This window comes from Poecile atricapillus, chromosome 19 (assembly GCF_030490865.1).
Source record: "Poecile atricapillus isolate bPoeAtr1 chromosome 19, bPoeAtr1.hap1, whole genome shotgun sequence".
NCBI lineage: Eukaryota > Metazoa > Chordata > Aves > Passeriformes > Paridae > Poecile > Poecile atricapillus.
Window position 1 is genome coordinate 4082684 of NC_081267.1, and position 26206 is coordinate 4108889.

Genomic DNA, 26206 nt, shown 5'->3' on the forward strand with positions numbered 1-26206 from the left:
AGACTGAGCACCCAAACTTACAATTCTGGCATCTCTGTAAATGTTCCAACATTACTTTGCTGATCCTGGTGTGTCTCTTTCAACTCAGAATGTTCTGTGATTCTGGGATTACAATTCCTCTTCTGCTTCTCTCATCCCCCTGTTGTCTATAATTAAAAGAGAAAAAAAAAAACCTTTTGCAACAGTGTTAGAACAGTAAAGTAAAAACCAGACCTTTATTGAAAGCTTCCAGGTGTTCCATTGGGGCACACCCAGGCCCTTGTTTCAATAATTGATTAATGTTGATTAATTAGGATATTTAACAGAAACATTCAATAGGAGATTCAGCTGCCCCAGTTACACACCCCTGGGTCAACCCATTGGAGTAGGTCCAAGGGTTTCTTTGCCCCTCTATCTGTTATGACTTTTCATATTCTGGTTAAAATCCAAATGTTCTTCATGTAGCTCCTCTCCCTGATGTTAAGACTATACAGTATTTCAGAAATGTATTTAGAAAGGCAGTTTATTGTTCTAAAATCTAAGAGTAAGGTTAGAAAACATACTAGAATTAATTAAGGATAATAGTTATATAACAGTAGTTTAATAGAGTTAATTAAGGATTATAATTTTAAAACTATATAATAATAGTTTACGGATATAAATACGTATTAAAAATGTATAAAAAGCAAAAATATTTTTGTCATCATCCCAGCTTTCCCATCCTGCTTAAAGCAAGAAATTGAAAACAGTCTCAGGAAAGCTCCTGATCTTGACAGCAATCCCTGGCTCATCTTCTTTTGGGAAGTGTCCTCCGGAGCTGTGCCCAGGCAGGTCTGGAGCTGGGAGCAGCCCTGCCCCACACAGCCCCTCTCAGCAGCAGCACCTGCCCTGCTCAGGGTGGCTCCTTCCCCCCACAGCTTCTCCCCAGCGCTGGGAGCAGCTCCCTGGGCCGGCTGAGAGCTGTCCCTGGCAGGCAGCAGAGTCCCTGCCCCAGCACAGCGCCCTGGGCTGCAGGACCCTGCTCTGCAGGACAGCCCTGGGCACCCCTGGCTGCTCTACACAAGGGACAGGCACAGAATGTACTCACAGAGTCTGTAGGCACTGGCATGTTCCAGCTTGAGGAGATGCCTCCAGGAGCTGCAGCTGCATTGTCCTGCAGCCAGAGGCTTCCTGTGTCAAGGGCTGGCAGTGATTCTGCCCCAGGCACTTCTCAGCACCTTCCCAGCCCTGACTGATTGAAGCTCTCTGTGCCTCTGGGCTGTGCCCAGGGTGGCTGCAGGCAGTGCCCCAGCCCTGCTGGGCTGGCAGAAGAGCTGCTCAGCAAGAGAAATGTGCTTTTGAAGCTCTTCTTGGTTTCCAGGAGCTGCCTCTGTGCCAGGAGCCCGGCCCAGCTCAGCAGCACAGACACAGCAGCAGGACTTTAATGAGCCTCTTGGGGCTTTGTGCTGAGGCCCTGAACATCAGTCCCTGAGAGGGAGGGGAAGAAAGCTCTCAAGAACTCCAAGTCAGAATCCAACTCCAAAGTTTATTTCACTTTAAATGGGTCCCACTGAGGGATGTGACTGAGAAAGTGTCCCCAGGCCCCAGGCAGAGCAGAGAACTGGAGGCACTGATGACAGCTGGGAACAAAGAGAAGCCAAGTCTTGGTGCCCTGGGCCACAGCAGCCAGTGCTGTGCCAGCAAGGGCTGTGAGGAGACACCTTGTCCTGAGCCCTGGGGCCTCCTGGCACAGCCCCAGCAAGGCTGGCCACTGTCACCCCCTTGGCCTGCCCTCAGCATCCCCCCTAGCCCACATGCCAGTGGCCTCAGGGATCTGCTGGAAGGAGTCCCTGGGGAGCCTTGCTCAGGAATGGCCCTGGGGGGCTCCTTCATGCTCCCAGGGACTGCAGCTTTTTCAAAGGACTTTGGCTTTTGCCTTGGAGTCTCTGAGAGCTTTGTGCAATCCTGGCCTCCAATTATCTGCTGTAATTAGTCCCTTGAGAGGCTTTGTCAGTAACAACACTCAGTGGGGCTCATTAATGCTTCAAGGAACTTCAGGTTCTTAAGGTACTTTCCTTTTTCCTTCCCACCCTGAGTCTCTGAGAAGTTTGTGCAATCATGGCCCCAATTATCTGCTCTAATGAGTCCCTTGGGAGCTTTGCATTGACACTCAGTGGGGCTCATCAATACTTTGAGATACTCAGGGGTTTTCAGCTACTTTGGATTTTCCTTCCTACACTGAGTCTCTGAGAGGTTTTTGTGCTATCCTGGCCTCCAATTCTCTCCTTCAAAGAGTTCATGAGGAGCCTGTGTTGGGGATGGACCTCAGTGGGACCCATTAATGCCTCAAGCAACTTTGACTGTTTCCTCTGACTTGGACTCCTGGAAAGGTTTGTGCAATCTCCTCTCAGGCCCTGAGGTTCAAGGGCTGAGCTCCAAATGCACCATGGGGCTCATTAGGATCAAGCAAATCCTCAAAAACCATGGCTGTGCCTTGATTTCCTTCTGGTCTGGTTCAGTTCTTAGGAAAGTTTCTTACAATAGTTCTGTATAAATTGTTCAAAGAGCTTTTAAGAAATATGTATTCCTATTTTAAAGGGTGTCTTTTATTCCTGTTCTCTTTAGAGCAGAGATGATTGCAGCATTCAGTGATGGATATTGATCCAGGGTCCCTCCTAAGGAGGTCTGGCCAGGTCAGAGAAGCTGTGCCTTGAGGTCTGACCCAGTGTGGACAACCTTGCTCTAAATTCCCCAGCCCCATCCTGTCTCTCCTCACTCCCCTGAGACCTGCTTTGCTCACAGAACTGGCTGCACTCAGGCAAAGAGGGGTTTTCCTTCTTTGATTTTAGCAATCTAAAACTGCTGAGTTTCCCCATGGAAAACAGACACCCTCCTCAAGTGTGTGCCAAGCCCAAGGTGCCACCAAGGAGGTCCCCCTTCCCCAAGGCAGAACCACACAAGGAATGTTTCAGACACACAGGGAGTTCTACAATAAACACAAATGCAGAGTTGGCTGAAGGCAGAATTAGAGCAGCTGCTGAAGGACAGACAAGCTTTGAACTCCTTGCAGCTGAAAGCACCAAGTGGGTTGTTGGGAGGTGTGTGTGAGGCAAGAGTGAGGGAAGGGAAATGCAGAGAGCCCTGGAAGTGTTTCTGTGCAGACAGGCTGTGGGGAAGGGCACTGCAGAGCTGCCCTGGGCCAGCTGTGAGCGTGGATTATCATCCCAACCTGCCCTGGGCCATTGCAAGGGGCTGTTGTCGTGGACACTGCACTGACCCCACTGCTGGGTTTGGGTGCCACGGCAGCCCTCATCGGATTTGAAAACATAAATCAAATTATTCCCAGAGGCTTGGCTTGTTAAAGTGTTCTGAATTTGAGTGAGCCCTGGGGCACTGAATTCCTGAGCTGAAGAGCTGAAGGCTGAACAAGCCTCTGGAGAAGTAAAACTCAGCAGCAGCAGCAGCAGCAGCCTCCAAGTTGCTGAGGATGTCAGCAGCCCCCACTGAGGCCATCCCTGCCCCGAGACCCTGGGGGAATGGGCAGACAAGGAGAGCATCCCTGGGGCTGGGGAAGCAGAACTCAGAGGCACCAGGGGCTCCAGGTGGGAAATGGAGTGTGGAATGGGGCTGTGAAAGCTCTGCCTGGGCTGTGCCAAGCAGGACAGACAAGCCCTGACCCCCATCCCCAAACAACTCTTTCAAGGAGACATTTAAAAGGAATTACAATTGTTTGTGTCCTCTGAGTTGCATGCACTGGAGAAATACTGATAAGAGATGTTAAAGAGGTCAAAACCAGAAAACAGTCTTTACTGGTAAATCAGAGAAAGTTTGACAAATGGTTTAATACAACATTCAATCAACAAAAAACATTTCTCAAAGCATTAACTTGGCCCATTCAACTTCACAAACTATAAACCCATTTCAATTTTAAGTTAATCAAAATTTGCAAGAGGACAGAAATAGAAGAAGACACAGAAAGAGAGAAAGACAAAGAAGATACAGAGAAGCACACACACAGCTACCAACTCCTGGATTCCAGCGATGTTGAGGTAGAAATTCCAAGAGGAGGTGGGGTCAAGATGTGTGCTTGCCTTGTGGTCAGCCTTAAATACCCCTTTTTCTCCCTGGGCACTTTCTCCAGGTGGAATTTCCGATCATTTGGTCACTCAGGAGCTGGGCTGAGGGTTCCAGAAGTGGGTGTGGAGCATTGCCTTTGGTGTGCCAGGGACTGGCAGACACTGCTGGGCTGGGATAGAGGCTCTGGGGGGATTGGGGTTCCAGGGCAGTGCAGTGCTGGGGTTACAGGACAGGGCAAGGCTGGACCTGACCCTGCCTCCCCCCCACATAAAATGTTTCCAGCCAAAATCTCCTCCAGTCTCTCACAACAGGCAATGTTGGAGGTGGAATTCCAATTTTGGTCATGGGCACCTGGCTGAGATGGAAAATTCTTTTCCATAGGAAGGAAAGCACAGAGGCCCAGTGTTTGGAAAGCAGGATAGAGCTGTGCATCAGGAGGCCAAGGCCAGCCAGACTTGTCAGTAATGGCAGATTTTGTCTGGGAGCAGTCTTTGGATGTAGGGAATGTTGGAGGTGGAATCCAAATTTTGGCCATGGATGCCTGGAGAAGCAGGACAGTTTTTTCCCATAGGAAGGAATTCACAGTGCCTTAGTGAATTTAGTGTTTTACTAACAGATGAGAAGAGACCCTCAACATGTCAAGGTCAGTTGGACCAGTCAGGAGGCCCCTGGGAGGCCAAACCAGCCAGACCTGTTCTGTGTTCCCTTGATTTTATGGGGCCCCATAGAGTCACAATGGACCCTTACTTCCATGGGGCCCTTCAGTGTCATAATGGTGCTGTGATTCCATGGGATCCTGCAGTGTCATAGTGGAGCACTGATTATAAGAAGACCTGCAGTGTCACAGTGGACTCTTGATTCCATGGAGTACCACAGTGTCACAATGGCCTCAGGATCCATCAGGCCCTGCAGTGTCACAATGGTCCCAGAGATTCCATGTGGCCTTGCAGTGTCACAATGGTCTCTGTGGTCCCACAGGCCCCTCAATGTCATGTGACTCCTCTGTTCCATGAGGCCTGAAATGTCACAATGGACCATGGCAGTTTGCAGTGTCACAAAGGTCTCCTTTGGCCCCACAGTGTCACCATGGACCACTGATTACAGGAGGCCCCTCAATGTCACAATGGACCTTTGGTTCCATGCAGCCCTGCAGTGTCACAAAGGTCTCTTGGTTACATGAGGCTGCACAGTATCCCAATGGTCCTCTTGGTTCTGTGGGGACCACAATGGTCTCACTGGTTCCATGAGGCCTCACAGTGTCACAATGCTTTGTTTATTTCATGGTGCCCCACAGTGTCACAATGGTCCCTTGGTTCCATGGGCCCTGTGCTGGTGCATTCCCCCCTCCCCTTCTCAGGCCGCCCTGCCAGCTGAGAAATGCTCCTTGGGCCTGGGCCTTGGCCAACAGCCCCTGGGCTCAGCTCCTCTGCAGCTCATCAGAAACACTGTCTGCTCCCAGGCACTGCTGCTGCCCAAGCAGCTCCTGCTTGCTTCAGGAGCAGCCCTGGGAACTGTTTCTGTTCCCTGCGTGGCACAACATCCCTGTTCTCAGCCTTGCAAAGAAAGCTGTTGATGCCAAGTGCGGCCAGGATGAAACATTGCTGTGCCTGAAGCCCCTCTCTTGGGGCCCTACAAACAGCACTCCAAAAGGAGCCCCTTGCAGCTCTCCTGGGCCAGCCACCTCCCTCTGAGTGGGGCCTCTGTGAGCCGGGAACTCTCCCGTTTGCTGCACTCGGGGCATCCCCGAACAAGGACGGAGCCTGGGCCGATCCCCCCACTCCTCCAGGCTCAGCCCTTCGCCCGCTGGGGAGATGCCAAAGCATCCGCAGGGAGCATTTCCCTGCCCTGCAGGGGAATTTCTCACAGCTGCCTTGCACTGCCCCTTTGTGTCTGTGTGCACACACCAGTGCTGTGCCCTGGCAAATGTGGCAGAAATGCTGCTCTCAGAGGGGTTGGAGTGCCTTGGAGATCTCAGTCAGTCAGGCCTGTGAGTGAGGGTAAGTCATGAGGTATAAGCTAAGTTAAATGCTGCCTAGTGTTCTTCTCTTGCTCCATTGTTATGTTTAATATAAATTATAAGCTAATTTAAATACTGTTTAGTATTATTCCTCTGTGAATTTGCTAAGTCATAGGTTGTAAGTTAGGTTAGATACAGTAAATGCTGTTGTTTTGCTAAATTGTGACATTTGAGGTTTCAGTTAAGGTTAAGGTATAACTGAAGTCCTGTGAAGTTTGAGCTCTGTTTACTGAGCCAACTCTGGGATGTTGTCATGTGTTGTCATACAGCTGTACTGCGATGTCACAGAAGACTATGATGTCAAAAATTCAACCTGTGATGTCACAGTCTGTTCTGTGATGTCACATCCTGGTCTGTGATGTCACAGAGCCACCCCCTATGATGGCAGTGTCTGTTCTATGGCCTCACACCATCCTTTATGATGTCAATGCCAGCTCCGTGATGTCATAACCCCATCAGTGATGTCACACAACCATCTTTGTGATGTCATACAGATACCCTGTAATGTCACAGCACATACTTTGACCTCACAACCAGGTCTATGATGTCATACAGCCGTGCCATGATGTCACAGCCTTCTCTGTGACATCACACAATCCCCTCTATGATGCCATAGCTGCTCAGTGACCTCACACAACAAACTCTGTGATATCACAGCCCCATCTGTGACCTCACACAACCCACTCGGAGCTGTCACACAGCCCCTTTCTGACATCACAGCTGCTCTGGGGCTCCAGGACACAGCCACAGAGGTGCTGCTGTTACACAGCCCCCTCTGGGACATCCCACAGCCCCTGCCAGTGCTGAGCCCCTGGGAGCTCTGTCTGGGCCTGCTCGTGTCCCTGAGCTGCCCTGGCAGGGCCCCAGCCCTGCTGGGCTGTGCTCAGGAGCTGCTCCTGGCCAGAGCTGTCTCCCTGCTGTGGTCTGTTCCCATGGCAACATCTGGCCCATTGTTATGATCTGTTTCCATGGCAACCATCACAGCCCCCTGTTGCTATGGTCTGTTTCCATGGCAACCATCACAGCCCCTGTTGCTATGGTCAGCCCCTTGGCAGCTCCATGGAGACCCCATGCCAGGGGTGGTTGCCATGGACACCAGCTCAGGCCTGGAGCCAGAGTCCATTGCCATGGCAACCATTTGCAGTCCCATCCCCAGGCTCATGGGATCACAGAGCCACAGAATTGGCTGAGTTGGGAGGGACCCATGGGGATCCTCCAGTCCAACTGCTGGCCCTGCACAGGACACCCCAACCATCCCAGCCTGGGCCTGGCAGCGCTGGCCAAACGCTGCTGGAGCTCAGCCAGCCCTGGAGCTGGGAGCCTTCCCTGGGGAGCCTGTTCAGTGCCCCAGCAGCCTCGCGGGAAAAACCTTTTCCTCACATCCAGCCTAAACCTGCCCGCCTCAGCTCCAGCCGCTCCCTCCACTCCTGGCCCTGGGCACCAGAGGGAAGAGGTTCCCGCAGCCCCCAGCCAGGGACCCGCTCCCAAGGCTGCTGCCCATGGCAACCAGGCCTGGCACCAGCTGGGATGCTCGGTTTCCACGGACTAGGCTTCAGGAATGGGATTTTCCAATTTCCTGCTCCTGCTAAAATCGCGCCGCCACTCACTACCCTCCTGCTTCCCATGGAAAGCACAAAAGGCAAAGATCCCAGGCTGGGATAAGAGCAATTTATTGAGAACAGCAACAGGATAAGGAACAAACAGGAACAGAAATAATTTTAGTAACAGAATAGATAAGAAAAACTATTTACAGGGAAAACTAAACCACCACTCACGGTTACTTCCTGGCGACATATTTCCTCCTGCCAAGAAAGGACACTCTTATCCTTAGGTGAGAGAGAGGGAGTTCTTTTCTCGCCCCTGGCAACGACCTGAGATGGGATTGAATCTAATTACAGGGCCATGGCCAGACCCTCACGTTCTTTGATCCCACAACATGACATTGCCATGGGCAGGAAAAGGGACAGGTGTCTTCCCAGCATGGATCACAGGGAACATGGATCACCAGGTCTCTTCCCAATATCCGTCCTCCAAGGGGGGATGAAGCTGGAGCAGTGCACAAAGCTCTTCCTGAATTTGGGGCACTTGCAGGGCTTCCCTTATTGGTGCATCCGTTGGTGTCAAGTCAAGTGACAGCTCTGGGTGAAGCTCTTCCCACACTGGGGACACTCGTAGGGCCTCTCCCCAGTGTGGATGCGCCGGTGCCTGATGAGGTTAAAGTTGTGCTTGAAGCCCTCCCCACAGCGGAAGGGCCTCTCATCCGTGTGAATCCGCTGGTGCCTGAGGAGACTGGAGCTGGTCTGAAACCTCTTCCCACACTCAGGACACTCGTAGGGCCTCTCCCCAGTGTGGATGCGCTGGTGGATGACGAGTTGGGAGTTGAAGCTGAAGCCCTTCCCACATTCCCCACACTCGTAGGGCCATTCCCCAGTGTGGATCATCTGGTGGCAGATCAGGCTGTTGCTGTGGCTGAAGCTCTTCCCACATTCCAAGCACTTTTAGGGCTTCTCCCCATCCTGAAGCTGCTCATGGACCACCAGCTCAGAGCCCTGGCTGGATCTCTGGCCGCCTTCCCGGCACAGGGTGGGTCTTTCCTCATCAGAGCACCCTGGGATGGGTTTGGAGCCCCTCCTCCTGCGGGATCTCTGAATCTTTTCCTCCCAGTTTGACTCCTGCACTGTGGAACTGCTCAAAATGGCCTCTTCCACGAGGTTCTGCTGTGGGGATTTGTCCTCCCTGGTCTCCATCCTCAGCTCCTTGTCTGGGGGAGGAAGGACAAGGAGAGGATGGGATTTGCCTCCGTGCCAGAGGGAAGGGGAAGGAGATCCCCCCAGTGCGTCCCCGGCAGGACGGCGTCAGCAGCGGGGTTGTCCTGCAGCCGGGGGCCAGGCTGGGCTGGGAGATGGAGCAGGAGAGAGGGGGAAAGGGGCACTGACTTCCTCCTCACCTGCCTGGGTGTCCTGGGACATCTTCCTCTTCCTCACAGCCTTCCTCTCCATCTGGCCAAGGTTTGGGAATGAGAAATCCTTGTTTGCGGAAATATGCAATGCATGAGCACATTGGGTTAGGGTGTTCCTCCTGACCAAGTTCATCTCTAGAAGTTACCGGGCATCTGGGGCCAATAAAAACCTCCCAAACACCAAAATTCAGCCCTGAAAATGCCTCCCGGGAGTTCCCCATCTCTGTTCTCTCCCCTTTGCGGTTCAGGGATTCCCCCCTATCCCAGCTGCTGGGGGTCACGCTTGCACTGGGGGCCCCCTGTCGGCTTGCTCCCTGCCCACCCCAGGTTGCTGGGAGTGCCAGAAATCCAAAAAGATCCCCCTGTTTCCATCTCCTCATTTGGGGATGATGGGGCTTTTTGGATTCCTATGGTCCCTTCTCCCCTTACTCTCTGCTTTGGGGTGCAGAAGGTCCAAGGAGTCCCCCCTGCCCCTCACCAGGCTGTTGAGGGTCCCGTGAATTGTGGCGCTCCCCCTCTCTGGGCTCTCCACTTTGGGGGTCCTGGGGTACACAGGGCTCTGCTCCTCCAGGCTGCCTCTGACAGCAGCCACCACCAGGACCCCCCAATGTCCACCCAAGGGGCATTTTCTGCTCAGCTTTGGAGTTCTTCATTCTCCAAACATTCCCCCAGAAAAACTCAACCCAGGTACCCCCCAGGATATCTGGGTCAAGCTCCCCCTGCCTGGTCATTGCTGGGATGGGGGGTGATGATCCCACGGGTGGGATCCCATAGGTGAGGGGCTGTGAATTCAGGGAGTGCTCGACCTCGTGTTTCCTCCTCCTTTCCATGATCCTCCTTTGTCCCTCCTCTTCTTCTTCCTCTGGCTTCTCCTCTTCCTCCTCCCTAACACCAGCTTCTTCTCCTACTTCCATTCCTTCTCACTCTCCTTCTTCATCCCTCCTCTTCCATCCCTCCTCCTCCTCCTCCCCCAGGAGCAGTGACACCCTCGGTGCCCCGTTCCCAAACCCCTCACAGCCCACGGCAGGAGCGGGGATGGAGCCGGGACAGGTCGGGATGGGCAGCGCGGGGTTCTCCGCTGCTCCCACCCGCTGGGGACGGGGGGAACCCGGCCCGGGGAAAAGGAGAGGGAAACTGGGAAAATTGGGGGCTGCAGATCCAACCTGGGGCTGGCTGGGGACCCTGGCTGGGGACTGCCAGCCCTTGGGGCTCCTCTGGGGAGATGCGGGAGGGGGGAACACAGAGAGGGCTGGGGGATCCCAGGAGTGGCAGCACTGGCAGGGACTGGTTTGTACTGGGATCATCCTGGCAGTGGCTGAGATTGCACTGGCTGTGTACTGACATCATACTGGGATCATACTGGGATCATACTGGCAGTGAGCAGGAGCCTCCAGGGGGCAACTGAGACCAGGTTGTGAGGAACTGGGAATATGCCCTGCGCTCCCCAGAACCCCGGGATCGCCCCCCATATGTCCCATAAGTCTCCCCCAAACCCTCCAGGATCCCCGAGTGCCCCCTCAGCGCCCGTTCGAGGCCCCCCAAAGCGTCCCTGGATCCCTGAATGCTCCCGACCCCACAGATTCCCCTTCCAGCCACTCCTGGGAATTCATCTCCCATCATCCCACAACACAGTTCCGCGCCCAAACCTCCTGCCGTGCCCCGCGCCCTAAAGAGCCCGGTTACAGCTCCCCAGGTTCCCCCCAAGTGCTCCCGAGCCGTATACATTCGCCCCCAGGACCTGCAGACACGGCTCGGACGCAAAAGTTTTCTCCAAGCACTTCCCCGCACCGCCAAACGCGCCTTCCGAGCCACTTCCGGGACTACAGCTCCCATCATGCTCCGCGGCGCCCATAGAGCGCTATTCCAGCCGGGACTCCATCTCCCGTCATGCCCCGCGCCTCACCGGAACCCATTGGAGCTGCGCCTACAACTCCCGTGATGCTCCGCGGCCCCATTAAACCGTATTATACCGGCGCCTACAACTCCCATCATCCCCCGCGGCCCATAGATTCCCTGTTACAGCCCCCCAAGTGCCCGCCCGGACCCCGAAGGGCCCCCAGATTCCCCTCCCTGACCTCCAAGTGCCCCCCTGGACCCCCAAGTGCTCCCCCGGACCCCGAATTGTCCCACAGAATCCCTAAGTGCCCCTCCAAGTGCCCACCTGGCTCCCCCAAGTGTTCTCCAGACCCGCAAATTCTCTCTAAATTCCCTCCCCAGACCCAAAACTGCCCCAAATGTTCCCCAGAAAAGTCCCCATGGACCCCAAAGTGGTCCCTTTTACCCTGTCTGAGAAAATTATAAAAAAATATGCTCAAAGGACTAAAAATAGGAGTAATTAGCAAAAAGAGGGAGAAATAGTGATCAATTAATTAATGAAGGGAATTGTGGTACTTAGAACCAAAGTTCGATAAGGTTTTTAGTTGATAAAAATGGATCAATTCTTTTAAATAAATATAAAAATTAGGTTATAAAAATACAGAATAATATTATTGTAAAAATTAAAAATTTATTTTTAATAATTTATTATATTTTAATGATAAAGAAAAGTTGATAAATGTTTTCAATATTTTGGGATGTCAGTCCCAGGTGGGCAATGTCAGACATGCTGAGGCTAAGGGTGAGGAGCAGGTTGTCCAAACAGGGGTAGCCCGCAAGGAGCTCATTCTTCTCTGTGACCAGACCTCCCAAGGAGACATTCAGCATCAAGATCACTTGGGGAATGCTTCTGTCACCTCTTCTCACAACTAGAAAATAAAAAAAATACGGCCTTGATTTAAATGAAAAAAAATGTGGTGCATTTTCAAATCTTCCTCCTTAACAGAATTCCAAAGTGACTCCAAGCAGCTGCACAAGCCTTGGACTTGAAGACAATGGAAGGAAGAGAAAGAGCCCCCGAGGCTTTCTGTATTTTAATGACCCCCAGGCTGGATTTGGGGCTGAGTCCAGGACCCTCAGGCACTGAGAGAAGGTTGAAGAAGCTGCTCAAGGAGTCAGAAGCAAAACTCCAAGTCCCTTGGAGCATCCCTGGGCCCCACTGTCTGCCGGCTCCTGCCACACTCAGCCATGGCATGGTCCAGTCTCACGCTGGGACACCTCCTGCACCAAAATTCTACCCTGGCAGGGACTTTTCTTTCTCCTCCCCTCCAGGCTGAACCTGCCAAGCTGCACTTTGGGGAGGTTTCCTTCTCTTGCCACTGCCCAGGAAAGCTGTGTTTCCTGCTGTTCACAAACAGAGAAGGGCTGCTGGGGGATGTGGTGGTTGGAGGCTGCCTGGGGTACAGTGTCCATGAAATCATCGAGTTTTGAAATATTCTGTGAAAGAAGGAGGGGCATCAACCAAACTCCTACACTGGACTTAGGAAGAGCAGACTTCAGCTGATTAAGGATGCAGATTTGGGGAGTACCAAATCAGGTACTGATTTTTTTAAGGGAAACAGCTTTTTAAAACAAAGGATTCCAGGAAGGATGGACACATTTCAAGAAAGAAATCTTGAAGGAGCAGGAGCAGCCTGTCCCTCTGTGACAAAAATTGAGCTGGTGAGGAAAATGATCGGCCTGGCTGGGCAGGGAGCTTTTGGAGGAACTCAGGGAAAAGATGAGGGTGTATCACCTTTGGACGGAGGGACAGGCAACTCAGGAAATGTTTAAGGATGTAATTAGATCATACAGAATGAAAAGCAGAGAGGTGAAAGTTCAATTAGAGCTTAACCTGGCTGCTTCTATGAAGGATAATAAATATGTGTTTATAAATACATTAATGGCAAAAGGAAGGCTATGGACAACCTCCATTCCTTATTGGGGGGGATATGGTTACCAAAGATGAGGAAAAGGCTGAGGTACTCAACACCTTCTTTGCCCCAGTTTTCAACATCAAGACAGGTTTTCCTCAGGACAAGTGTTCTCCTGAGCTGGTAGATGGGGACAGGGAGCAGAAGAGCCCCTTGTAATCTAGGAGGAAGCAGTCAGAGACCTGCTGAGCCACTCAGATGCTCACAGGTGGATGGGATGGGATGGGATCCATGCTAGGGGGATGAGGGAGCTGGTGGATGAGCTCCCCAAGCTGCTCTCCATCATTTCTCCTCATCAGTTCTGGCTCACTGGGGAGGTCCCAGAGGACTGGAGGTGCCAGTGTGAGCCCATCCCCAAGAAGGGCTGGCAGGAGGCTCTGGGGAACTGCAGGCCTGTGAGTCTGAGCTCGGTGCCTGGTGAGGTTTTGGAACAGATCCCCTTGAGTGCCATCCCACGGCACCTCCAGGATGGCCCAGGGCTCAGACCCAGCCAGCGTGGCTTTAGGAGGGGCAGGTCCTGCCTGACCAACCTGATCTCCTTTTATAACCAGCTGAGCCGCCTGGTGGGTGCAGGAAAGGCTCTGGATGTGTCGAGCTGGACTTCAGCAAGGCCTTGGACACAGAGAGCCACAGCATTCCCAATAAAAGCTGCAGCCCACGGCTTGGACAGGAGCACTCTTTGCTGGCTGCAGAACTGGCTGGAGGCCGGGCCCAGAGAGTGGTGGGGATGGTGCTGCATCCAGCTGGTGTCCAGTCCCTGGTGGCGTCCCCAGGGATCTGTGCTGGGCCCAGTCCTGGTTAATATCTTCACTGAGGGTCTGGCTGAGGGGGTCGAGTCCAGCACTCACAAATTGCAGATGACACCAAGCTGGCTGCGAGTGGGGATCTGCTGGAGGGCAGGACAAGGAGACACAGCCTTAAGCTGCACCAGGGCAGGTTTAGGCTGGACAATAGGGAGGAGTTCTTCCCAGAAAGGCTGATTGGGAATTGGAATGGGCTGGCCAGGGGGGAGGTGGCAGAGTCACTGTCCCTCTCCAGTGGTCTGGGGGAGTGACATCAATCTCTGTGCTTAATAACTGATTTTGCTTTAAAACAATTGCTTCAAAATTGATTCCTATTACACCCTGAATGTCTGTACTGGTTTTATATTAGTTGATATTTGGTGAGGAGGGAAGAAGCCACCCATGCAAATGATTTTTCTAGGAGGGAGCTGCCAAGAGCTTCCTCTGTGCTTAGCAAAACCAATAGCTCGCTGGTTCTGAGAACTGACAACCTATGAAACCATTTAGCAGCTGGATCCTCCTGTGTGAAATCCCCATTTTAAAGACAGGCAAGCCCAGGAAAGCTCTCTGTTGTTTCCAGCTGTGAAGAGTTAACTGGGTGCTGGTCAGGCCGGCCCTGCTCCAGCCTGGCCTGCACCGAGCCGGGCTCCGCCAGGCCCCGGGAGCGGCTCTGGGCTGGGCCAGGCCCCTTCACCACGGCCCGCGCGGCCCCAGCGGCTGCCGGGCACAGGGAGGGGAAGCCATCGGCCCGCAGCTGGAATTGAAGGGAGCAGGGGCCTGGGACCAGCCATGGGGGCAGAACAGCCACGACTGTTCTGGCTGGGCCCCCTGAGATCTTGGCACAGCCCCAGCACGGTCTGAAATCCATCACCGTGACTGCTTCGGCCACTGCCCGGCAGAAACCATCATGAGCATCTGCAGGTCTGGGTGAGATATTAACTCTTTCTGTGCACAGATGAGACCTGCAGACCTCGATCCTCCCCTTGGGTGAGAGGAAAGGACAGAGTGGGAGACTAATGCCACAAGTATGGTAGGCTACACCTGTCTTCATATGTCATTGAATTAGAGAAAAACTCTCTCCAGGGCAAATTATGCAACACTTTGCCTCACAATCCATCAACCTTAATTACAATGAGTGGTAGATCTTAATTACAATCCGATCAGAGCAAATCAACATTGTGTGAATGGCAAGAAGAATTTCCTTGTCAACAGATGAATATGTCCCACTCAGGAATGAACAAAATCTGCCTTTACTTGGAAGAAAGCAGATGTGGACCCATGCAGTATTTGGGTTTTCTCCAGTGATAAATGGGACAAGAAGCTGTAACAACTCACCTGTTTTACAGAACACAAGTACTGATACAGCCAGTAGTGCACCCACATTGAAGGGATCTTCAGGACATTCCTTTATTTCTTAACAAGGAATGGGCAGTAAAATGCTGGCATTTATCTGAACTGGAAGCCATGTTCCTCTCCTGTTTCTCCTTGAGCACACTGTTCTCTGCAGACTTCACTGTGCAGCCCATCAATCCTCTCTTGGCCAACAGCTAAATGGCACAACTACCAAAACACAGGTGCCAGCATCATCACCCCAGCATTATTCCAGCACTGCTTTTCTGGTGCACAGCAGCAGAGACTGGCTTGGCTTGGAAGGGACATTTAAAGACCATCTAGTCCAATGCCCTGCAGTGAGCAGGGACACCTTTAGATCAGGTTGCTCAGAGCATGAGCTTGAATGTCAGCAGGGATGGATGCCCACCTCTCTGGGCAACCTGTGCCAGGGTTTCAAAACCCACAGTGTAAAAAACTTCTTTATGTCTAGTCTGAATCTACTGTCTTTTAGATTGAAAACATTCCCCCTCAGTCTTGTCACAACAGGCCCTACTAAAATTTCTGTCTTGTCTTTTACACAATCCCCCTTAAAGTACTGAAAGGGAGCAATCAGGTCTCCATGGAGCCTTCTCCCTTCCAGGCTGAACACCCCCAGCTATCCCAGCCTATCTCCAAAGCAGAGGGGCTCCAGGCCTCAGAGCATTTTGTCCCTCCTCTGGACCAGCTCCAACAGGACCATGTCCTTCCTGTGCTGGGCACCCAGAGGTGGATGCAGTACTCCAGGTGGGCTCGCACCAGAGCAGAGGGGTGGTGGAATCACCTCCTTCAAGCTGCTGGGCACCCTCCTTTGGAGGCACATGGCTGGCTCATGTCCAGCCTCTCACCTTGCAGCAGCCACAAGTCCTTCTCAGCAGGGCTGCTCTCCATCCCTTCATCCCCCAGCCTGTGAGATCAGCTGGGCTGGGACCCTGTCATAGCCCTTGGACAGAGCTGCAGGGCAGGATGAGCTCCCTAGTGAAGAAGGCAGATCCCACTCCCCACACAATTCCACCCTGGCCATGAGGTCACAGCAGCCTGTGGGGTGACAGCAGGCTGAGGTGACAGCAGGCTCTGAGGTCACAGAGGTCCCAGAGCCCCGTGGTTGCACAGCACCACAAGGACCGAGCAGTCAGTCCTTGACCACGACTGTTGTGGCAGCAGCGGTGCTGACATTGGGACAGCGGTGTCAGGACAGTGGTGGCAGCAAGAGCTGCAGGACTGGCAGTGGGCAAGGCACCATGGCCTTTGCTCTGCGCCTCCTCCTCCTGCTCCTCCTGGCAGTGGCCCTGCCTGACAGGGCTGCCCAGGCTGCTCCGTGGCGAGCAGGGCGAGCAGGTAAGCCGGTGGCCTCGGTCCCCTTTCCCGGGACAGCACTCCCTTCTCCCTGGGACGCTTTGGGGATGGTCTTCCCCACGGCTTAAGGGAGGATTTCCTCTGTGGGAGGGAGAGAATCCTCAGGGGCCCTGGGCTGGTCCTGCTGCCCCTCCAGAGATGCTGCACAGGGCCTGCAAAGAGGATGGAGAGTGACCAGAGCCAGCCCAGAGCTCCCCAGGCCCCTCTGCAGCTTTTGCCATGTCCCTTGACATTTGGCTCCCACAGCCTTACCCAAACCCATTTCAGTTCCCAATTCCCTAAAACAGAAGGGGATCCCAGCTCACCCTGGTAATGGTCCTGATCTGTGCTCCCTTCTAGATTGGGATCGTAACTTGCATTATCTGGATGCCCTCTTGGATAAAGGCTTAAAACACTTGGAGAATGCTGGAGGCAAGTTCTCAATGTGCTTTTCCTGAGAGAATAATGGGTGTCAGTGTGGCAAGAGCTCCCTCGTGTGCCATTATCTCTTAACATAATCTCAGGCTTGATGGATTCTGGAAAAGTTGCCCTGCTCCCTTCTGGAGCCCTGAGTGATCCCACAGCATTGCTGTCAGTGGGAGGAAGGAGCATTTAGCTGTCAATCTTCTTCCCATGTGCAATGCCAGTGTCACCTTCCATGTGCTCTGTGCAGCCACAGAGAAGAGCAGAAAGGGAAGGGGCCGGGCCCAGGGCTGTGTCCCGGGGCTGTGCCTTGCACGGCTCCTTTGCCAGCCCCAGGGAGCCTGAGCTGCCGCTGCCAAGCCCTGGCCCTGCCTGGGACTCAGTTCAGAGCTGATGGCAGTTCCAGGGTGTCCTTTCTCCCCTGACTGCCATTCAAGAAGCTTCTTCTATCCTGGTGTGGGGCAACTGATGGCAGGTGGTCTCCCTGCCCCTGCTCCTGGGTGGAAGGCAGAGATGAGGGAGTGCCTTGGAGGGCAGCAATCAGCTAGGTGCACTCACTGTCACTCCAGCCTGAAGGAGAATCTTGAGCACTGTCCAGGACCTGTTCTGTCCTACCTTTCCTTGCAGCTGAACGTATTGATGAAGGCGATCCAGCTTCCCAACCCATGTCCAGGACTCAGCCCTTGGGAAATGGTGAGGGTAGGTCAAGGCCTTTCCCCCTGGGAAAGCTGCCAGCTCAGAACCTTAAAGTTGTCCAGCTGGCAGCGATGAGAGAAGCTTCTGTGGCTGTTGAGTTACAGGTGTGTCTGCAGGGAGGACTCTCCCAGCTCCCGGGTTGGTTACTGCACACAAGCTCAGCTCCCATTACAGGGGTGAGTGGTGTGTCCCTGCTGACCCCACAGGCTGAGCATTGCTTTTCTGGGGTCCATTCCTGGGAAATGGATCTACTTGCTGTCATGGTCCTCTGAGGGGGAGGAACAAAGCTACAGGAGTCGTGAAACCCCATGAGCCATCCAAACCCATGAGGCAAATGCTGAAGGAAATGCTGCAGGGAGCGCAGGGTGGGTCCATGTCCCTCAGCATTCTCCTGAGACTCAGCAGCTGGAGACTTTCTCTGCACATCTGGACATGCAGTGCCCACCACAGCAGGAAGGGATCCATGTCAGCCTCACTGCCCTGCTGCTGCTTTCACAGCCTGCAGGGCTGTTTCCCAGCCTGGCCTGGCTGCAGCTTCTCCCCAGCCTCTGCAGGAAGGCATTTGGCATCAGCTGACAGGGTTCCCAAACTCCACCACTGGCCATGCCCACCCTGAGATCTTCTGCACTTTCCCAGTCTCAGGGTGGACCAGAAATGGTGTTTGTTTGGAGAACGGAGGGCTCTGGCCAATCCCAAAAGTTTATATGATTTCCTTTGATAAGCATTGCCTCCTGAAGATGCCACCTTGCCCAATGGGGAAAGGTTCCATCTGATTCAGGTGTACAATTTATTTTTTTTCAGAGAAGGACCAAAGGGCTGTGCTGAAGGCAGCGTTTCCCGGAGGAAGCAGTGGCTCATGGGCAGCCTCTGCTGCAGGAAGGGGGGCCATGCCAGGCACAGTCACAGTCCCAGGAGGTAATTGCTGTGCCTCTGGGCCTGAGCCCTGCTGAGGCTTGAGCTCCCATCGCTGCTGCTTGGCAGTGCAGGCACAGCCCGGACAAGACCAGCACAGCCCAGTGGAATTATCCCCAGCAGCCTCAGGGCACTCGGCTACTGAGCAGTCCTGCTGGGGTCCCTCCATGGGAGACAGGTCCCAAATCCTGGCAGCAGCTGCACAGGGGTGCCCATGGTGGGGAATAGGCAGAGTGGGAGGGCAAGGCTCCACTGTATCCTGAAAGAGCCTGGCTCTGTCCCTATGGGATGGGAGAGCTGTCCCAGCAGAACGTGGGCAGGAGGGAGGGAGGGCCTGAGGGACAGTTGTGGCACTGCCTGCTGTAGCTCTTCCCCATTGCTTTTACAATTCTTTCAGCTGTGGCAGAGAGAGGGCCCCAGTGAGGCCTGGGCTGCTCCAGCCACCTCTCCCAGGGATGCTGCACAGGGCCTGCAAAGAGGGTGGAGAGTGACCAGGAGCCAGCCCAGAGCCCCCAGGCCCCTCTGCAGCTGTGGCCATGTCCATTGACATCTGGCACCCACAGCCTTAGTGCGACTCCCTTGCACTGCCCGGTTCCCTAAGGTAGAAGGGGATCTCGGAACACCATGGGAACAGTTCTGCTCTGTGCTCCCTTCTAGATTTGGAACACAACCTCAATTATTTGGAACTGCTACTGAATGATACTTTGAATATCTTGGAGAATGCTGGAGGCAAGTTCTTCTATTCCCTTTACTGATAGAACACACAATGACAAGGTGGCAAGAGCTCACTCATGTGCCATATCTCTTAACATAATCTCAGGCTTGATGGGTTCTGGAAACCTTGCCCTGCTCCCTTCTGGAGCCCTGAGGGATCCCACAGGTCACTGTCAGTGGGAGGAAGGAGCATTTAGCTTTCAATCTTCTTCCTGTGTGTAATGCCTGTGTCTCCTTCCCTGTGTGCTCTGTGCAGCCACAGAGAAGAGCAGAGAGGGAAGGGGCCGGGCCCTGGGCTGTGTCCCAGGGCTGTGCCTTGTGTGGCTCCTTTGCCAGCCCCAAGGAGCCTGAGGATCTCTTACAGTGCCACGGGAGCTGATCTGTCCTGCCTTTCCTTGCAGCCAAGCCTCTTGCTGAAAGTGATCTGGCTTCCCAACCCACATCCAGGACTGAGGCTCTGGAAGATGGTGAGGGTAGGTGAAGGCCTTTCCCCCTGGGAGAGCTGCCAGCTCAGAGCCCAAAGCTCGGCCAGGGCAGCATCGCTGCAGGTACCAGGACAGAGCCGTGCACGTGTGTGCCCTCGCTCTGCGTGATCCCCTCACTGCTCCTGCAGCTCAGTGCTGCCTGTGCAGCAGAGATGAGAGAAGCTTCTGTGGCTGTTGAGTTACAGGTGTGTCTGCAGGGAGGACTCTCCCAGCTCCTGGGTTGGTTACTGCACACAAGCTCAGCTCCCATCGCAGGGGTGAGTGGTGTGTCCCTGCTGACCCCACAGGCTGAGCATTGCTTTTCTGGAGTCCATTCCTGGGAAATGGAATTATTTTACTCTAAGGTCCTCCAAGAGGAAATACCAAAGCTACAGGAGTTATGAAACCCCATGAGCCATCCAAACCCATGAGGCAAATGCTGAAGAAAATTCTGCAGAGAGGACAAGGTGGGTCTGTGTCCCTCAGCCGTCTCCTGAGACTCAGCAGCCGGGGGCTTTCTCTGCACATCTGGACATGCAGTGCCCAACACAGCAGGAAGGGATCCACAGCAGCCTCACTGCCCCACTGCTGCTTTCATGCCCTGCAGGGCTGTTTCCCAGCCTGGCCTGCTGCAGCTTCTCCCCAGCCTCTGCAGGAAGGCATTTGGCATCAGCTGACAGGGTTCCCAAACTGCACCATGGGCCGTGCCCACAATGAGATCTTGTAGAATTCCCTGGTCTCTGGGGAGATCAGAAATGGCAGCTGTTTGGAGAAAGGAGGGCTCTGGCAAAATCCCAAAAGTTTATATGATATCCTGGTCCTTAACCAAGTCTTTGACAAGCATTGCCTCCTGAAGATGCCACCTCGCCCAGTGGGGAATGCTGCCATCTGATCCAGCTGTCCCTTTCTGCAGAAGTGGATGGAGAGGCTGTGCTGAAGGCAGCGTTTCCCGGAGGAAGCAGTGGCTCATGGGCAGCCTCTGCTGCAGGAAGGGAGGCCATGCCAGGCACAGTCCCAGGAGGTAATTGCTGTGCCTCTGGGCCTGAGCCCTGCTGAGGCTTGAGCTGCCATCTCTGCTGCTGGGGAGTGCCCACCCTTCAGGGATGTTGCACAGCACATGGAAAGAGTGTTGAGAGTGACCAGGAGCCAGCCCAGAGCTCCCCAGGCCCCTCTACAGCTTTCTCCATGTCCACTGACATCTAGCTCCCATGGCCTTACCCAACCCCCTTGCAGTGCCCAGTTCCCTAAGGCAGAAGGTGATCCCAGCACACCCTGAAAAAGGTTCTCATCTGTGCTCCCTTCCAGATGAGTTTCCTGGGATGGCTTCTCCATTAGATTGGCTGCATAAAGTTTTGAAGCCCTTGGAGCCTCCTGCAGGTATGTTCTCAGCGTCCCATCAAGGAATAATCATTGACAACCCGGTAGGAACCAGGTGACAGAAGCTTCTGTGGCTGTTGAGTTACAGGTGTGTCTGCAGGGAGGACTTTCCCAGCTCCTTTGCTGATTACTGCCCGCAAGCCTGGCTCCCATCGCAGGGGTGAGTGGTGTGTCCCTGCCGTACCCACAGGCTGAGCATTGCTTTTGTGGGATCCATTCCTGGTAAATGGAACTATTTTTTGTTAAGGTCCTCCAAGAGGGAAGAACAGAGCCTCAGGGCAGAAAGAATCACTTGAGTCACACCATATCCTGAAAGAAATAGAGAGGGAACTGCTCAAAGGGCATGGTGGGTGCATTTCCCTCAGCCTTTCCTGAGATGCAGCAGCCGGTGGCTTTCTCTGGACACGCCATGCCTGGCATCATGGGAAGGGATCCATGGCAGCCTCGCTGCCCTGATGCTGCTTTCAAGCCCTGCAGGGCTGTTTCCCAGCCTGGCCTGGATGCAGTTTCTCCCCAGCCTCTGCAGGAAGGCATTTGGCATCAGCAGACAGGCTGCCCAAACTGCACCATGGGCCACACACACCTTGAGATCCTCTGTAACTTCCTGGTCTCTGAGCAGATCAGGAGAGGTGGTGGTTTGGACAAGAGAGAGCCTGGGCCTTTTCCTGATCCTCTTCCATGTCTTTGACAAGCACTGCCTCCTGAAGAGGCCACTTCCCTGCTATGTAATGGCTCCATCTGATCCAGCTGTGCCTCTTCCTTTCTCAAGGGATGGACAGAGAGGCTCTATGGAAGGGGGCATTTCCTGAAGGAAGGGAGGCAATTGCAGGCACAGGCCCAGGCTCACGAGGTAATTTCTGTGCTGGGCTCAGCTCTCAGTGGGGCTGTGTGCCAGCAGCTCTTCCCACAGGGCCTCTCCTTGCACAGCCCGGCAGCAGCCAAAGCTGGAGGCGCCTCGGCTTCCAGGCCTTTGGAGCTCATTCCCAGCCCCTGGGAAATGGGAGTCGTGCACCAATGTCCATCCCACTGCAGCTGCTCCCAGAGCTGGCACTGAGCATCCAGAGGCACAAGGCACAGGAGCAGCCCCGAGTGGAAGCCCTGCCACGAGCCCAGGGTCACAGCCAGCCCTGGCTCCCAACTGGGCAGGGGCTGCACTGGCCCCTGACAGGGCCTGGCTCTGTCCCCTTGGGCTGGGGGAGCTGTCACGGAGCAGGGAGGGTCAGGGGTGGCAGTGGCTGCTCAGGGATGGGTTTGGCCCGTGTCCCTGGAAGGAGACACTGCCCAAGAAGCTGTGCTGGCCCCAGGTTCTCCTCTCAGCTTTCTGGGTTTTATTGGGTGGCACAGCCTGTGCCAGGGGTTGGCAAGGTGCCTGCAGGCCCCAGCTCTGGGGGAAACAGGGAATATCCTGGCCATATCCACCATGCTGCCAGCTCAGCAGCGCAGCACAGCACAGGCTCACGCTGCCCATTGCTCCTGCAGATGCAGCCGGCACCACAACACGTGTTCCCAATTCCCAGAAGGGCATCGGAAGAGGTTTCTGTCAGGGAACACGCTGTTGGCTAGAATTAATGTCAGGCCTATTTTGTTTGGTGCTTGTCTTCATTTTATGCTGTGTTGGAATCTGGTATGTCTGGAAGACAAAACGGTGAGTATTTCATTCATCTTTCCTTCAACCAGCTTCTTTTGAAAGTCTATTGTAGAATAGAAACATTCTCAGTGAGGCTGCTGTGGACTTGTGGCTAGTCCTTGGTTGCCCAAATAACTCTGCTGAGAGTTCTGCTGCTGCCCAGGGCTTTCATTGGCCTCTTAATTGCTGGGCCTTGTCCTGGGGAGCCCGCTGGGGCTGCAGCCAGTGCTGGCTCCACTGAGGCTGCCTGGCCAAGAGCAGCCCCAGGAGCAGCGGGCAGAGGCAAAGCAAGGTGGGCAGGAGAAAGAGCAGGGACGAGATTGTCCTTGACAGGCAGAGGTGCTCTGGGGCCCGCTCCTGGCCAGGGACCCTGCCCAGAGCCATCCCCTGCTCTCCAGGGCCTTGAGGGGCAGCTGTCCAGCTGGGCCAAGCTGTGCCAGCAGCTCCAGCCGTGCTGGGGAGCCTTGGCAGCTCTGGGCCCTGCTGTGCAGGAGGGTCCCTGAGTGCCAGCGGCAGCTGGGGGCCTCAGCCACCTCCTCTCTCCACAGGAGCGCCTCTGCAGCTTCAGAAGACTGGCCAAAGGCTTCAATCAGGGAGAACTACACCTGTCTTCCTCCATCTCCAAGCCAGTGTCTGCTGTCCCCGCCACAGCTGTATTATCAGCTTATTGCTGTGCCGCCACCACCCAGAACAGGACCCTCTGTCCCTGAAGGTGCTGGCCCTGGTGCCTGGTCAGGCCCAAATGTGGGCCCCTCCTGCCAGGGAAGGGCTTGAACAAAACCTTTGGGCTTCTGCTCTGGGGTCTGGCTGGTACCACCAGCACTGGCACAGCTGCTTGGCTGGCCACAGCCTTGGCTGGGCAGGAAGCAGCTGGGCATGGGGCATATCTTTGTTTTCCATTTTTAGAAATTAGAAATTATTAGAAATATTTAAATTTTTTTCTTGGTAGAAAGAAGTCCTCAAATGTTTCTTTTCTTTTTTTAGAGAGTAGTAAAATGTTTTTCAAAGTAGTTTTAGAATTCTGGAACATTTTTTCCATTTCTTCAATAAAACATGGAATTTCGTTTAAGTGGTAATGTTTACTCTAGGAAGAACTGAGACATCCCAAGACACCCAGCATACTGGGGAGGCTCTTTTCCCACTGGAGATTTGGATCTAGTAAAAAAAAAAATTGCATAAAATATTTTTCCAGATATTTTCTGGGATTACTGACAAGCTCACCTCTTAGTCTTCAGAGGCAAACTTTGAGCACAGTGGAAATCACTTAAATTCACCATCTTGGCTTCTGGAAGAACTCTCTCAGTTCTAGAGCAGGGGCTTCTTCCTGCTGCCCTCAGGCTCTCCTCTCAGGCTTCTGAGCTTTGTTGGGCAGCACAGCCTGTGCCAAGGGGTCAGCAAGGTTCCTGCAGGCTCCAGACCTGGGGGAAACGGAATATCCTGGCCATATCCACCGTGCTGCCAGCTCAGCAGTGGAGCACAGCACAGACTCACGCTGCCCATGGCTCCCACAGATGCAGCTGGCACCACAACACGTGTTCCCAATTCCCAGAAAGGCACTGGAGAGGTTTCTGCCATGGAACACACTGCTGGCTAGAGTTAATGGCACACCTGGCTTTTCTATGGCATGCAGGTGATGGGGGACCCCTGTAAGGCTGCCAGATGATTGGGGTCCATCATGAGGCACGGGCAGGGTGTTGTGTTTTCCAGTAAGACATGCACAGGTTTGGGTCTTCTCTAAGTGGTGCATGTGGCTGAGGTTTCCTCTTGAAATTCTTAGGGGAATTGGGGTCACTTCTATGGCTACAGGTGACTGGAGAACCCTGTAAGACTGGCAGGGGGCTTGAGTTCCTCGTGATTTACGTGACCATTTAGTGGTTGCCATCAAGGCCTGGAGAGGAGCCGAGTCCTTCCTAAAGTGGGCTGGGGGCCGGATTCTTTTGTGAGGCACATGAGATTATTTTGGGGTCTCTCAAAAGGTGTGCACAGATTTCCTGTGAGGAACAAGGGATATTTTTGGGGTCCCTGCCAAGGTTTGCAGAGATCCCTCGTGAGGCACAAACGAATATGGTCTCTCCTGAGATTTGCAGAGATCCCTCATGAGGTGTGCAGTGGGGTTAAACTAGAGGGGTTTGTTAGTCTTCTCAGCACAGCAAAGGGACACTCTCGGTGGAGGTTGTGCAAAGCTGGCAGGAAGCTTCCTGCAGAGCCTCGGGCCTCGCCTGTGGGCTGTGCAGGCAGACAGAGCCCATCCCTTGGGGACCGGGGCCAGGCCGGGCCTCTGGACCCACCGCGCCCTTGTCGGGCCCTGCCCCATGGCTGGGCCGGGCCAGGTCAGTCCCCAACAGGGAAGGGCTGAGGGCCCGGGTCCGATGGGGCTGCCGAGCAGTGCCCGAGGCACAACAAGGGCCTCGCTAAGCCCTGGCTCTGTGCTGCAGACAAACACACATTTACAGCCACAGCCGCTCCCTGAGCCACAGGAGGCACCCGGGGTTACATCTCAGGCAGTGGCTTCTCTGCCACTGAGGACCTCCTTGCAGGGCCTCGTTCCCTAAACAGGATGGGGAGCCCAGCACACCATGAAAACGCTTCTGATCTGTACTCCTGTCCAGATTGGCATTGAGATATGGACTGACGTGCAGTCCTGGTCAATCACATTGTGAAGATCATGGTGCATGCTGGAGACAACTTCTCAATGTCCCTTTGCTGACAGAATAAGCTGTGATTATTAATCATGGCCAAGAGCAGTCCCAGGCACTCCAGGCAGAGGCAAAGCAAGGTGGACAGGAGAAAGAGTGGTGATAAGATTGCCCTTGAAAAACAGACAGCAGGGACCCTGCCCAGAGCCATCCCCTGCTCTCCAGGGCCTTGAGGGGCAGCTGTCCAGCTGGGCCAAGCTGTGCCAGCAGCTCCAGCCGTGCTGGGGAGCCTTGGCAGCTCTGGGCCCTGCTGTGCTGGAGGGTCCCTGAGTGCCAGGGGCAGCTGGGGGCAACAGCCACCTCCTCTCTCCACAGGAGCACCTCTGCAGCTTCAGAAGACTGGCCAAAGGCTTCAATCAGGGAGAACTACACCTGTCTTCCTGCATCTCCCAGTCAGTGTCTGTTGCCCCCACCAAAGCTACATTATCAGCTTCTTGCTCTGCCAGCAGCAGCCAGGCATGGAGCACCATGTTATCTTTGATTTCCATTTATAAAAGTAAGAAGTTTTTAGAAATATTTAGATTTTTTTTTTTTTTTAGAATGTAGTCGACAAATGTTTCTTCTCAATTTCCATAGTAGTTGAGGATTTTTCAAAGGCATTTTTGAATTTCTCACCTGTCACTTGAGACAGACACACATCACACACTTGTGCAGAGACTACAAGGGTGGCTTCTTCTTCATTACAAAGTATTGTCAACATTTATTCCCTTAACCAAGCATGATCTTAAGTCATTAGTTACATCAAAACAGCTCATTATATTCATTGGGCAAAGCAATGGCTTAATGTATTTTATTGGTACAAAGCAATTAACATCAACAATAAATTGGCAAGAGTTTACAAAAGATTATTAAGGCACATATGCTGCCTCCAAGGCATGTATTACATAACTGCAAATACCCCTTATGTCCCTTTTTAGTGGTTTCCATGCTTACGGCCTTGCTTTCTTCCTTGCTATGGATAAACTTGTATTTTCTCAATTTCTTCTTTTGCTAACTCAATTCTTTGGCTAGCA

The 26206-nt window shown here is 53.7% G+C and overlaps 1 pseudogene; it reads right to left on the reverse strand.

Annotated features, from left to right (window-relative positions):
- Positions 1 to 9144, reverse strand: part of LOC131586325 (uncharacterized) — a 1027770-nt pseudogene extending 1018626 nt beyond the window's left edge.
- Between the last annotated feature and the right edge of the window lie 17062 nt (positions 9145 to 26206).